The 15,303-nt window shown below is 45.9% G+C and overlaps 1 pseudogene; it reads left to right on the top strand.

The window, feature by feature from the left end:
• The first annotated feature begins 150 nt into the window (after positions 1-150).
• On the top strand, positions 151-2,104 carry LOC120693909 (annotated as a pseudogene).
• Positions 2,105-15,303: the final 13,199 nt, after the last annotated feature.

Below are 15,303 nucleotides of genomic sequence, written 5' to 3'. Positions count from 1 at the left end.
GCGGAGGTTGCTGGTGGGGGAGGAGGAATTGCGGGTGGCGGCGGGTGCTCGCGCGGGCATGTACGGGCGCGGGCGGCGGAGGGCGCGCGAGCGCGTGCGCAAGCGGCGGCCGTCGGGTGCGCCGGCGGCAGCAGGCGCAGGCGTAGGCGAATGGCGGCGTCGGGGTGGGAGGAGACGAGGGATAAGGTGGATAAGGTGGGGCTGGGCCAACTTTAAGGTGGATAAGGTGGGCTGGGCCGTTTTTATGGGCCTTCCTTTCTATGCATCTCTATAGCTGTAGTCTTCTATTTGTTTTCTTTTTTTGTGAGGTAATACGTGTATTTGTGAAACGCCTAGGAAAACACCTAGGAGCGCCTAGGAACGAGTACTCCCGACTAGGCGCTAGGCAATGGGTCAGCGCCTAGATTCCGCCTAGCGCCTAGCTGAACTTTGCTTGAGCCAGTGTAACGTGTGTGGAGATGTGTTCTTGAGCCAGTGTAATGCATCCTATAGTTCTTAGAAATTAGGATGACTAAATTAGCATAGCAGCACAGTACCTCCACTGACGTGTTGCTTTGATACATCTTACTATGCTTTGCAGCAAGAGACTGGCTTGTGCAAGAATCTTCTTCAGGAGTATACTCAGAAGATGAATTACGCCATTCCATCTTATATTTGCTCTAAGCAAGCTTCAGGCGTAGCTCCTTTCGGATGCACTGTTGAGATTGGTGGCATACAATACATAGGTGCTGCAGCTAGAACCAAGAAGGATGCAGAGATAAAAGCTGCTCGAACAGCTCTTCTAGCAATCCAGGGTAATTTTCTTATTATTCAATCCAGGGCCATTCAGTATGCAAAGATTGGATCTGGCTTGGATTGGGTCATAAATGGGCAATGTTTGATGCAGGTCTATCAGAAGGTTGTGCAAATGGTGCCACAAAGTACATTGTTGTTCCTGGATGAAGGCAGGTTAAGGAGACAGATAAAAGACAACCTGAAACCCCCGAATCACTTAAAGTCAAGAAAAGTGGTGGAAAAAAGAAATGGAACAACCGGAAATTCTTGAGGAAGACCGACCAGATTGTTGATGCTGAGAAGGATGGAGCTAGGGAGGCTGGGGATGTTCATGATTCTGATGTCCCAATGCAGGCAACAATAACAGAGGAGCCATCCAAAGACAGTATAATGCTGCATCCTGAAGAGGAAGCTAGAATAGTGGAACAGGAGCTTCTTAGAGATATGACAATGCTGCAAGCTGATAAGGAAGCTAGAAGTGTAAAGCAGGGGCTTCCAATGCTTCAACACCATGAGGAAGCTAAAGAGTAGAGCCTGACTTATCTAGAGACACCGCAACAGTTCAATTCTATAAGGAAGTTGTAATGCTGCAATCCGATGAGGAAGCTAGGATAATAGAACTGGAGCCACCCAGAGATCCTGCCACGGCCGAACCTAATGTGGAAGCCAGATGTGTAGAACAGGAGCCACTCGGTAGCGCTGAAGTGGTGAAGCCTAACATGGAAGCTATAGCTGTAGAGCAGGAGTCAGTGAGCACCAATGTAGCATTGCAATTTAATAGGGCTGCTACAGATGTGAAGGAATCACCAACGATGCTACGATGATGCAGTGCGAGGAAATAGAAACTCGAAAGCAAGAAGCACGTCGAAGTGGTGAATTGATGATGTGAAGGAGAGCCACCAACCAATACTGCAGTGATGCAGCGTGAGGAAACAGACACTCGTAAGCAAGAAGCACCTGAACTCAAAGTGGTGAATTGGTGCGATTTAACTAGCAACGTATTTGTAGAGAAGAACAAATCTTCTGAACAAGATGAGCAAAATATAAGGGATGCATTCATTGCTGGAGGCAAATCAATCAGCGGGAGATATATGAGCATAAAATAAATTGTGGTGAACTGTAAGGGTCTTCCAATTTTAATAGTGTATCGACACGCAAATAAAAAAACTGAGTTTTTCCAGTTCAGAGAAAATTCTGTCACAAGAAAAGATGGGAGTGTGTGAGCAACGTAGTTAATTTTTGGTTGCCGTCATTGGCCGATTGCATTCCTGATCAACTATGTAAACCAAGCTATTCAGTAGTTCTTCCATGTCCTATTTGAACAGTTGAATTGCATGGAACCATGTTCAACCTAGTGCAAACGGTTCATGTCGGAATGGAAACGGTCGAGAAATGTGTGCCATAGGGCATGGGAGGCGAAAACATAGGCCGAATGGGCATTCGGTATGACCCCTTGGCAAAAATGTGGGATCGGACCAAAACACCTGAATTCGGTGGAAAAGGTTATACAGGGTACCCACACATGGAACCACGTTCAACCCCGGTGCAAACAGTTCATGTCGGAATGGAAACGGTCGAGAAACGTGTGCCATAGTGCACGAGAGGCGAAAACATAAGCCGAACGGCCATTCGGTATGACACCTTGGCAAAAAATCGGGATTGGACCAAAACAGCTGCAGAACATGGAGTCAGGTTTAACACGGACAAAACGACTCAAGAACGAATGAAGTTGGCCTCCGAAGGTGACGGGGGCTGAGTTTACGAACTCTCATGTGACCCTGAACTGAAAACAACCCAGTTTTTGAGACCAGATATGTTATCTCGCCCTATCACAGGCCTTCCAGGCAAACCTCCAAAACTGTGCGTCCAGAAGGTTAAAAAATTCCCAGAACTTCTGGGTGGGGGATGCCCCCGGGTATAGTAGGGGGAGCCGATGCGGTGAACGGGTACTTGGGAAACAATATCCGGCTATGTGTTTCGGGTTGTTTCGGGTGCTCCTAGCCGTACCCCCTAACCAGGGTGAGGTTGGCGACGGCCGGCCACATTGTGGTTTTCAGCCAGGCTGACTTCGGGAGGCCGGTGTGGGCTTCATGTGCTTTTGGGGATTTGGTCCGGCTTTGAACTCGTTTCTCAAGAACGGGCAAATGGAGCTCACAGACGGGTCTTGATGATGGCTTGCTCTCGTTTCCTGCGTTCGGGCTTGGGGATTCTGACGTGCGGTAATGTGACTTTGAACTCATTTCCCAGGCCTCGCAGTACTGCACCAACGGACAAGGTGGTTTAGGGGCTTGTTAAGGCTAAGCCCGAATGGATTTCGGTTGATCGGGGATTCCAACTGTTTGGGCATGTTGGCATTGAACTCATTTCTCAAGATCGGGCAAGGGGGACTCGCAGACTGGCCTTGGCGATGGCTTGCTCTCGTTTCCTACGTTCGGGCTTGGGGATTCCAATGCTTTGGTTTGCATGCCTTTGAACTCAGTCCTCGAGCTTCAGAAATTTGCACCGGTTGGCTAAGGCTAGTCACTATTTGACCGAATCTGGTTAACTGTGGGATGGATATTGTTCATTATCGTGCTCAGTGGTCCACTGGTTGTCCTCCTCACAAATAGACTCACAGTGCATTGCGCGGATTGATGCTTTGGATGGCTTGGCTGTCGTGTATCAGCTAGCGCATGAGATGTCTTGGACCTGCGGCTGCTGGGAACCCCCTATCTTTGCAGCTGACTCTCAGCACCTGTGTCCCTTTAGTCTCGTGGGAACCATGCCCAACCCTTAAAAAGTGCTTGCATGCTGCTACCCATTCCTTGGGAAGTTGCATTCGCTACAAGTTGCCTTCGTTGCGTCCACCCTTTGGGTGCGATGCGACGGCATAATAACCAACCAGTGTTGCCTCGTGGTAATGGTCTCAACGGCCAAGTCCACCAAGGCTACCTCGCTTGTGCTATTGGTCTCAGATGACGCTAACGATATAGGACGTGGCTGCTTTCGCTCCTCATTCCTTGCAAAGTCGGAACCTTCAAATCAATGACAGCCGGCCCGGTTGATGCTTTTTGCAGAAGCCGCCGTTGGCTTGTTGAGGAGGATGTGCTATCTGGTTGATCCTGCCAGTAGTCATATGCTTGTCTCAAAGATTAAGCCATGCATGTGCAAGTATGAACTAATTCGAACTGTGAAACTGCGAATGGCTCATTAAATCAGTTATAGTTTGTTTGATGGTATGTCACCTCCGCCCCTTGCTCGACGGAGCGCCGCCATCGCCGAACCTCAGTGCCGCCCGCGCTTGTTCGCCACGGCACCACCTCTACCGACCGCCTCAGACCCTCCTAAGGCCATCCAAAGGTTGCTATCGAGCTCCTCTCCTTCCTCCCCCACGGGGCCCTCACCACCAGCGAGCCTCCTCGCCGGATTCTGGCCGAGCACCGCCGCCCCTTCCTCTGATTCACGGCAAGGGATGACATTGCGATGGCTGTTTTCTTTTTAGGGGGTTATGTAACACCCTAATTTAATTTTCCTATTAAAAAATAAATTTAATTGGCTTTATTTAATTTTCTAAGGTTTATTATGTTTAGTCTTGCATTTAATCTAATTTTGTTTCATAAGTAATTAAAAAATTTCTAGGTTAAACTTGTTTGTGCATTCATGCTGGTGCATAATTTTATTTGATTGAGTGTGGTTTGAATTCAAATTCAAATTTGAATTCAAATAGGTTTAGATTGGTTTGAAATAGGAAATAGAAAAGGAAAGGAGGAAGAAACTAGAAACCAGAACCCGGCCGGCCCTCCTCCTCATTCCTTTCCCTCTCCCAGGCGGCCCAAGTTGCCCCTCCCCGCGTGGCCCGCTCCCCACCGCTGCCCAGCGCACGCCCTCCACGCCTCCGCCCAGCAAACCGCCGAGGCCCACCTCGCCAAGCGCCGCGACCCCCTCTCCCGCTCCGCAGCCCAGCAGAGCGGCCCGCGCGTCGCACCCTCCCCTCACTGACCAGCCGGGCCCACCTGTCGGCACTGTCTTCTCCCCCTTCCTTCCCTCGCCCGACCTCCTCTACTCGCTGGACCACCGCAGCCCCGCCTCCTCGCTGCTCCGTGGACCACCCCGGCCCTGCAGGACCCACTGGCCAGCCTCCTGTGCGCGCTCCGCTTCCAGAAGCTCCCCCACCCGAGCCCGGGATCGCGCGAGACTGTTGCGCGATCCGTTTCCTCCGCGTCCTGCGCCGCCGCGATCTCCGCCGCGATTGCGCCGTGCACGCACGCCCAGACCCCGGTCCCGTCTTTAATTAGCCCCCCACGACCCCTACATCCTACCTCGCCACTCTGCAGCCGCCATCCCTGTGGCAGAACCACCTGAATTATCCCGGCTCAAGTACGCAGGCCATCACCATAAAGGCAACACCGGCTCAAACACACTTCAAACGGAACAATTCTTGGTCTGTCGGGTAACGTCCCGATACAACCACCGGTTCTCGGATCGAACAAGCATACCCCGCACGAAGGCGAGTCCAGAGATATTACAACCACATGTTTTACAACACAAGCTCAGTAGTGATTACAACCAGTTCAAGACATTATTACAAAACCAAACTTAGTAAAACAGTTGTACAAACCACAACTTTAAGTTCAGAGTTGGAAAAGCAGCGGAAAGAGAATACGACGACTACAACACGTCGCAAAAGTATACCAAGCTAGCCCAAGCAAGGTATCACTCGTTGGGGTCATTGCCAGCCGAAGACGGATCTCACTCTACGGACCAGCCAGGAGGCAAAGAGCAGGGCCAAGACAAACTAACGACCTGGTCCTCAAAACTCATACCTGAAAAAGGGTTTCAACAGCAAGGCTGAGTATTCTAATACTCAGCAAGACTTAACCGTCAACGGGTATACATAGCCCACCTAACTAGACTATGCAGGGTTCTGTGAGGCTCTGGTTTTCCTTTTGCTGAAAAGCAATAAAGAATTGGGCCTTACTTTCAAATTTTAGCTTCTAATATTCTAGTTGATTAACCATTCTATATAAGCAACTACTATTCAACCATGGTAGAACTTTAAGCAATCATCAAGATTGATCATAATAATGTTGCTCTTATTACTCTGTGTGGCAAAGAGATCAAGCAGTCCCAAACCGTGAGAAGCGGACAATTCGAATCGAATTTGTTAACCTGACTAGGCAGACCTAACACACGTTTGGAACAACATCGGGTCGTTCCCAAACAACCGTTTGCCTTTCTTTCCGGCTTGTGGATAGGAGCACTCTCCCCGACTACATGGCTCGAAGGTCCAACCTTGTCCCTAGTAGTCGCGGTGTTGATCAACATAAACATAATTAAAAACCTATCTCTAAGAGAGAGTGTCAGTATATCCACTCCCCGGTCCAATCGGTTACTAGGCTTACCGCGTACCATATTTACGGCATGTGGCTAGTACGTTAAAAAACTTAACCAGCACTACCACACACCGCGACCTTAGCAAGTTCATCAACATAGACGGGGTCTCACATAAGGTCATGATATCGAACACAACCCCGTCCGTCGTCCTTATATTGATAACAGAAAGTAAACAAACAATTCCTATAGAGCTCGCGAGTGACAGGTAATCACTCGACTTTTACCGGTCCAATAAGCTTAGCAATTAATTAAACTCAGGTCTAGTGTTCATTACATAGGTTCCTAGGATCATGCATCTAGGGTTTCAATTCAAATCCTAAGAACTGTAAATGCACAAATAAGTAATAACAATAAATAGTATTAATTTGAAATATAGGTTATGTCCGGGGCTTGCCTTCTCGGTAGTCGCTAACTATTTCAGCCCTGGGCTCTTCCGAACTTTGGTCCGGGGCTCCAGTTAGTACAACAGTGTTCACTTGAGCTTCGAGATCACCTCCTTCGGAATCCGAGATCAGCTCGTATGTTCCGTCCGATAGAGCAGTCGTATCTATATGTAATGCAATAGATGAAAGTACAATCACACTCATTTCATAATAAAGTTGTAGTCTACAAATAGCAACACAACTTAGTATATGGGCAATCATTTATAGAGTAGACAACTAACTTTTCTAACTACACAAGGCATCATGATCAACAGCACAAAAGAAGCTCACTAATCTTCATAAACAAGTGGTAGTTGTTTCCTATAGCAAATACAACATGGTTTGCTAATAAATCAATCACTCAGTACACATTCAGTATTAAAATCAGCAAAAATTAAATCAAACAGAAGGTAAACAGAGTGATCTACCCTGAAAATTTCATACCAAAACATGCAGCCATTTATTCAGGACAAATCATTTATTCAGACAACTCCTAGAACCAGATTGAATTATACAGGTTAGATCAGGTAAACCTAGAAGCTAGAAATTTAACAGGAGGTCTACACAGAGCTATCTTAGGTATTGTAAAATTTTCAAGATTTAATAAACAGAGAATTAATTCTGAGAAAATAAACAAAACTGACAGAAAACTAACAAGATCCATTTGTAGCTTCTGTTCTAGTCATGAACTGGTGCTCAAATAGTACATACAGTAACATGTGACTAAAACAAGACTCTAGAAAAATTACCAGGATTTTCTAATCAAGGAAACTATTTAACATGAATAAAGATCACTTAACAAGCATTAAATCAAAAAAATATCTAAACATGAGAACTAACCACGAAATTTTTATAGAAATACTAGAGACATATGAGCATCTCAGCATAAAAATTTCATAGCAAGATATGGCTTCAAACATCAGTTAAGGAAAAGGTAAAAACAACTAGCATTTAAACACTAGTAACACAAATATATTTTTACAGCAAAAACTTTCAAATAACACACATCATATTATGATTCTACTGCAAATATCTCTTCAAGAGGATTCCAAAACATCAAGATTTGCATTTTTCTGATTTTTCTACGAATTTCTATGGAATTTCAAAGTTTACAGCAAAAATCACAAAGAAGTCCCTGAAGACACTATTCAAATGAGTCACGGGCTTCGCAGACAGCCCCCTGGGGTTTCTTGAATTCTAACAGGGGGGCCCTCGGCCGTGGTCAGAGGAAGGAGCGGGTTTGACCGGCCAAATCCCGGCGAGGGGGTCGTCGGCGGCGAGGGGAAAGAGGCGTGGGAGCTTCACCAGGTCAAGGCGCACCTTCTAGTGCTTGGAATCGGGGTCGGGGTGAGCTGTAGCGGCGGCGCGACACAAGCAGGCGGGTCGGCGGCGGAGGTTCAACGACGGCGAGGGTCTCTGGTGAGTTCTAGGCGAGGAGAAGTTGCCCGTGAGCTGCGCGGGAGTGAGGCGGAGCGATTGGTGAGGTCGATTGAGGGCGGGGAAGGGCGGAGGTGGGGGTTCGACGGTGAGGTCGAGCTCGTCGGAGCTCGGGCGGGCAGCGGAGGCGTTCTGGGGATTCTGGGCAGGGAGCGAGCGAAAGGGCGAGGGCAACTGGTCGAGGGGGTTCTTGTAGTGCCGCTGCGCGCAAGAGATTGGGCTCTGGGGCTCTGTCTTGGCCGGGCCACGGCGACGGTGAGGTGGCGGCCGGCGGGCGCTCGGTGCTGCGTGGCAAGGCAGGGAGGCACAGCGCGAAGGCAAAAAGCGGTGGAGGAGGTCGGGCGCGACGCGTGGGCGGCCATCGCGAGCAGGAGGTGGCCGGGCTGGCCCTCCACGGCGGCGACGGCGCTGAACAGCGGCGGCGTGGAGCAGAGCAGGCAGGCAGGCTGGAGGAAGGGGAAAAGGGACCAGTTTGCAATTTCTGAAATTTCAGGGACCCAACTGTAAACCAGCAATAACTTTTAATCTAGGGCTTAAATGAAAAAGTTCCCAACATAAAAGTTGTTCAATTTTTCAAGATCTACAACTTTGATGTTGTGCAAAAATTTATTTGATCAAAAGTTAAAGAGTTATTTTTGAAAACATAAGGAGAATTTGAATTCAAAGGACTTTTGTCTTTTTCAATGTAAAATCACTTTAAATCTAGGCTGAAATAAAAGATTTCCTGCCAAGCAATGATTACACTACAATTTGCGAATACACCTATTCAAATAAAACTATTCAGTTGACCTTGGAACAATTTATAATTACACAAAGGTCCTTAAAGTTTTAAAATAAGCCCTTGCTTAAACAATTTCACACATGAAGCATAGGAAATAAAAGTAGTTTTCTTGTGCAGACACCTAGGGTGTCACAATCCCGATCTCCAGCACCTCCGCCTCGCCATTGCTGGCACAGAGCTCAGCGCCGCCGTGGTCCCGCTGTTCCGCCGCCGCTCCGCCACCACAAGTCAACGCCATGGCTTCGCCTTGGAGTCAGGAGCGCCATCGACCTCTTCTTCCCCGACCCCGACCCTACACTACACGAGAATTTCCGTGTGCACGCTCCGTCGAGCCGCGTCTCCGCCGCCAGTCGCCGTCGACCATGCGCGGACCTCTAGTTCGACCCGCTCCCTCGGTAAGCACCTTGGGGATCCCCTGCTTCTTTTGCACACGTACCCGAGCCCCAGCGAGGTCCAAACCCCACTCACCGGTGCATCACCACTGCTCGGAACTGCCACTGCCGCCGCATCCATGCCTCTGAGCCACCCCGGGCCCAGCTGATGCCACCAGTGAATCGCGCATGATGCGTACGCCATTCCGGACCAAAATCCGAGTCGAATTAGGCCCCGGAAAACCATTATCGGTGTTCTCCGGTGAAGCCCCACCGCGGGAACGCCGTCTTCGGCGACCTGCGCCACCGCCCGCGCGCCCAACTCACCCTGACCGCCCGATCCGCGAACCACGCGTAGGATTAGATCATCATACCCCTTCGATCTAGATCGCCCGATCGCGATCCGATGGCCCAGATCTAGTTTGACCCGCGGCGTACCGGTCAGCCCTAGCCTTTTTGCTAAAGAGACCCTGGGTTTCTTTGAAAACAACCCGCAGTCCTGGTTAGTTCAAAAGTAATTCCAGAAAGGCCTAGTTTTTAACGTTTAGGCCCCTGAGCTTTTTAGAATTAGAACCCGCGGTCCAGCCCCTGTAGTTTTGCGAGTTAGACCCTGGGTCTATATGTTAATTATGTTTAGATCCCTGGTTTTTGCGCAGGAGCCCCTTGAACTCTGTTTTTCTTGCAGTTTAGCCCCTAGATCTTGTTTTAGCCCTAGATTTCGCGTTCTAGCTCCGTTCTAGGTGTTCTTTATGTCCACGTGATCGTTGTAACGCGTAGAATAGTTCTAGCTTAGTTTTGTTTGCTGTTTTTATGTATTGTTGTACTGTTTCTTAGTGTTTGCTCTTGTTTGCATGTATGTGTATGTGCTGGACTTGTTTTGACATTGTGATCGTGAGTAGACGTTGATCCTTCGGAGGAGTACCAGTACCCAGAGCAGCCACCGTCTTCAGAGCAGTTTGAGCAGCAGGAGAACTTTGAGGAAGGCAAGTATAATATGAACAACACCTATCACCTTTAAATACATTTTCAAACTGCATTTTAATATTGTATGCCTATAAGGATTTCCTAGCCACCTTTATATCCTTTATATATCCCTTGGGATGCATTTTGGTTAGTTGTGCTAGGTTGCTGCGCTCTCACACATAATGGTCCTTTTTAATTAATTTGTTAATATTCTTATGCAACTTAATTCTAGAGCCGACCCTCTGTGGTTTGTGCATCCTTAAAATATGTTTTGTTAGAAACTTGGTTTAGGGGGCCAGCACGGTGCTTAGTGCTTGGTTGGCCACTCTCCATAAGGACCGGTTCATAGAGCGACAACCTGGGACAACAGCGTTACCACAAGACTGGAATGAGACGGTCTTGGTTACTAATTATGTCTTTTTGGTTTGGAGTAACTTACCTGCGGGGCAGGGGTGGTAAGCTTCTATGGCCCTCGTACTGAGTGGCCTCGTCTGTGCTTTGTGTCTTGACGCCCACTAGACCTGCTCCATCATCGCCGATCCAACCCTCGCGATTACTCCTTACCAACGAGATTCTTTGTAACGGCCTCGTAGTGTGCTTGCTAGCCATCTCACCTAAGGAAGTGTGATGAACAACTAGCGTAGCTCATGACTTGTGGGTAAAGATGTGCAACCTCTGCAGAATGTAAAACTGGTATACTAGCCGTGCTCACGGTTATGAGCGGCCCAGATCCTCCTTTTGATTAGTGGGGTTATCTTCCTTTGATTAGGGGGGTTCCCCGGGTGGTTGGTTTGGTTTGGTTCTCAGTAGATCATAATTAATTTTGATTAAATACTATATATCTGGGTTTATGGTAATTCATCAACTTGTAGTAATTAGCTTTAATAAAATTTTGCTAAGACTTAAAAGCTAATGCAGTTGACTCAACCAACCTTAGAGGCTCATAGTTTGTGTTATACTTGTTGAGTACAAGTTGTGTACTCACACTTGCCTACTCTGTTCTTTTGGGGATACCCTACTGCTGCTCAGTTCCTGGCGACGCGGAGGAGTTCACCCAGAGCTACCAGGAGTACGAGGACTTCTAGACGGTCGTCTCCCAGTCGACGTCCCTGTGGTGCCCAGCTTCCGAGATAGAGTTTTGTATATGTTTTACGCTTCCGCTGTATAAGACATTTTGTCATTCATATAATAAATAACATTCGTACTTGCTTTATTATATCTTTTTACGTGATATGTGCTGTGATATACTATTCATTCTGTTGTATATACGTGTGACTTGATCCTGGCACGTATATGATTGCTCGGTTTATGTCCTTTTGTAAACCGGGTGTTACAGGTTATCAGCAAAAGTCAGGGATCTATTTGTAATGATTTCTTTTAAGTGTTTAAATCAAAGCAGTTAACTTCAAAAATGCGTATAAATTCGTAGAAAAATCATGAAAATACAAATCCAATTGTTCTGAGTTCCTTGAGAGTAGATCTACAACTTTTGTTACAGAAAGTTTTCATTTGATCACTGATTTTGGCTCTAGATTAAATACAAGTTAAATAGGTGTTTAATTAGATCTCTAGTTCTAGGCCTTGGCTGACCACCATCTTTTTACAGTAGGTTACACATCTAAAGATTAGCCCTCTGTAAAATTTTAAGGCCCAGTACTGCTCTCTAGCTATAGATTTTATTTAGCGCTTGATTTATGCCTAATTTTGGTAGACCTATTTATATCTCTGTTAATACTCCACTCCTACACTTGAAATTTTTAAAGCATGTTTATTTTGATGCATGTAGGCTACAGAAAAAGTTTGGTGATTTTTGGATATGCCAAACTGGTCCAACTAATTTTGAGCTTGGACAATCGCACAAAATCAAAATAAATAGTTTAAGAACTTAGGAAAATGTAAGACAAAAGATCACACCCGGAGGTGGAGTCCATGATCTGATCGATGCGTGGGAGTGGATAGGGATCTCTAGGACTTGCCTTGTTGAGGCTGGTGTAGTCGATGAACATCCGAAGCTTCCCATTGGCCCAGGGAGATAATCAAAGTTGTACCAATTACCGAGAAATTAAATTGATGAGCCATACTATGAAGCTATGTGAGAGAGTTATTGAGCACCGTTTGAGAGGGATAACACGAGTCTCTATGAACCAATTTAGCTTCATGCCTGGAAGGTCAACAATGGAAGCCATTTTCTGAATAAGACAAGTTATGGAGCGGTATAGAGAGAAGAAGAAGGACCTACACATGGTTTTCATTGACTTGGAGAAGACTTATGAAAAAATACCAAGGAATGTTATGTGGTGGGCTTTGGACAAACATAAAGTCCCAACAAAGTACGTTGGACTTATTAAGGACATGTACAACAATAAGTCCAACAATATTGTTACTAGTGTTCGGACAAGCGATGGCGACACATATGCTTTTCCTATTAAGATAGGACTACATCAAGAGTCAGCTTTGAGGCCTTATCTATTCGTCTTGGTGATGGATGAGGTCACAAGGGACATACAAAGGGATATTTCTTAGTGTATGCTCTTCGCGGATGATGTAGTGTTAGTTGATGAAAGTCGAGCATGAGTAAATAGGAAACTAGAGTTGTGGCGGGAGACCCTAGAGTCAAAAGGTTTTAGACTTAGTAGAACTAAAACTGAGTATATAAGATGTGACTTTGGTACTACTACACATGAGGAGGGAGATGTCAATTTAGAAGGCCAAATAGTGCCAAAAAGGATACTTTCCGGTATTTGAGATCAGTGCTACAAAGAGATCGGGATATTGATGAGGATGTTAGTAATAGAATCAAAGCGGGGTGGATGAAGTAGCGCCAAGCATCTGGTATTTTATATGACAAGAGAGTACCATTGAAAATAAAAGGCAAGTTTTATAGGACGGCAATTAGACCTGCAATGTTGTATGGTGCAGAATGTTGGCCTATAAAAAGATGACATGTTCAGCAGATAAGTGTTGCAGAAATGCGTATGCTGCGTTGGATTTGTGGTAATACAAGAAGGGATCGAGTCCAGAATGAGGATATACGTGATAGGTTAGGGGTAGCACCAATTGAAGAAAAGCTTATCTAACACCGGCTGAGATGGTTTGGACATGTCCAACGGAGGCCTTTGGAGGCACCATTGTGTAGTAAAATTCTAAGGTATAACAGTAATGTGAAGAGAGGCAGAGGAAGGGCGAAATTAACATGGGAAGAGGCAATAAAAGGAGATTTGAAAGGATGAAATATACCCAAAGATTTAGCTCTAAATAGGAGCACTTGAAAAACAGCTATTTATGTGCTTGAATCCTGATTTTAAAACTTGTTGGGTTTCAACTCTAGTCTACTCCAACTTGCTTAGGACTGAAAGACTATGCTGTTGTTGTTGTTGTTGTTGTTGTTGTTGTTGTTGTTGTTGTTGTTGTTGTTGTTGTTGTTGTGTAAGCAATGTTAAAATGCAAAGTCCCTCAGCCCTCGCAACCACCCCAAAGGACAGCAATATTGCCAACTAATGCCATGACAATGTGCAAAAATACGCTGCATAGTTCTAATCTTAACACATAGTTCTAATCTTAACTACTTTGTCCTTATTTCCATTTTTGTTGAGAAAGCTAGAAAAGTAAAAAAAACGAATTGACTTGTGATGGTTATGTAAAAAGATGATGCATCAAGGCACATTCAGCTGAAATGCGGTGGCAATAACATGCAACAAATAATGCCCGCAAAAGAAAGTCAAAAACTTCTTGCACTATTTTCTATACAAATACAAGAAAGACTTATCCACCCACGTGCCACTAATAAAGGTATAGGCATTCTTTGAGCCATCTTGAGTAGGTATTTTCCCCAAAATGATCCTGTGATTTGACATATATGATATGCATTATGATCAGTGTAAAAATACTAGATCAGTATGACAGCCCATAAGACCGTAACCATGCTAAGAAAAAGGGTCGAGGGAAAAAGGTTGGGTAACTAATATGCAGTACAAACATGTGGAAACATGCCCTCCTGACACTCATCACAAACCAAGTTATAGGTTTGGAAGTTAGAACTAGGAAAGGTTGTCTTGTGACTACCTTTAAAGTCTTTGGGTAGGATCAATTTAACCACAACCACTGAACATTCATACACAAATAACAGAGAATGTAGACAGCCATGGGCACATGTAGACACATAAGGTCACAAATGTGTGTGTGCCTCTCACCCTACAAAACCAATAAGGGTGCACCCATGTTTCTGCTTGAGTCTTCTGCTTATTGTGTATCCAAATGCATAAACAGACATCTCACATAAACAAAGCCCACACATTGAAATTCCTATCAGATGGAAATTTTTTATATCATACAAGCTCACATTATTATAGCATACAAAATTTATTTCAAGTGCCATAGATCAGATACTTGAATCATTGTGATCAGTTTTACAACAACAACAACATAGCTTTTTTTTTCCAAGCAAGTTGGGGTAGGCTAGAGATGAAACCCAAAAGAAATAAATTCAAGGTTCAGGCACATTGATAGCTATTCTCCAAGCGCTCCTATCTAAAGTTATCTCTTTAGAGATATTCCAATCCTTAAGGTCTCTCTTAACCGACTCATCCTACGTCAGTTTAGGTCTACCTCTACCCCTCTTTACATTATCGACCCGCTCAAGAACCCCATTATGCACCGGCGCCTCAGAAGGCCTTTGTTGGACATGTCCAAACCATCTCAGCCGATGCTGGGTAAGTTTCTCCTCAATTGGTGCCACCCCGACCCTATCCCGAATAACTTCGTTCCGGACTCTATCCCTCCTTGTGTGCCCACAAAACCACCGCAACATCCACATCTCTGCTACACTCAGTTGCTAGACATGTCGCCTTTTTGTAGGCCAACATTCAGCACCGTATAACATCGCCGGACGAATTGCTGTCCTATAGAATTTGCCTTTTAGCTTTTGCGGCACCCTCTTGTCACAAAGGATGACAGAAGCTTGCCGCCATTTCAACCAGCCATCTGAAATTCTATGCCTAACATCTTCATCAATGTCGCCATCCTTTTGTAGCATCGATCCTAAATACCGAAAAGTATCCTTCTGGACCACCACTTGCCTATCTAGACTAACGTCTCCCCCCTCATGCCTAGTCGCGCTGAAATCGCACATCATGTACTCGATCTTGGTCCTACTAAGTCTGAACCCTTTTGACTCTAACGTGCG

This window comes from Panicum virgatum, unplaced genomic scaffold, assembly GCF_016808335.1.
Source record: "Panicum virgatum strain AP13 unplaced genomic scaffold, P.virgatum_v5 scaffold_199, whole genome shotgun sequence".
Classification (NCBI taxonomy): domain Eukaryota; kingdom Viridiplantae; phylum Streptophyta; class Magnoliopsida; order Poales; family Poaceae; genus Panicum; species Panicum virgatum.
The sequence above is the reverse complement of the archived record's forward strand: the minus strand, read 5'-3'. Positions and strand labels throughout refer to the sequence as shown.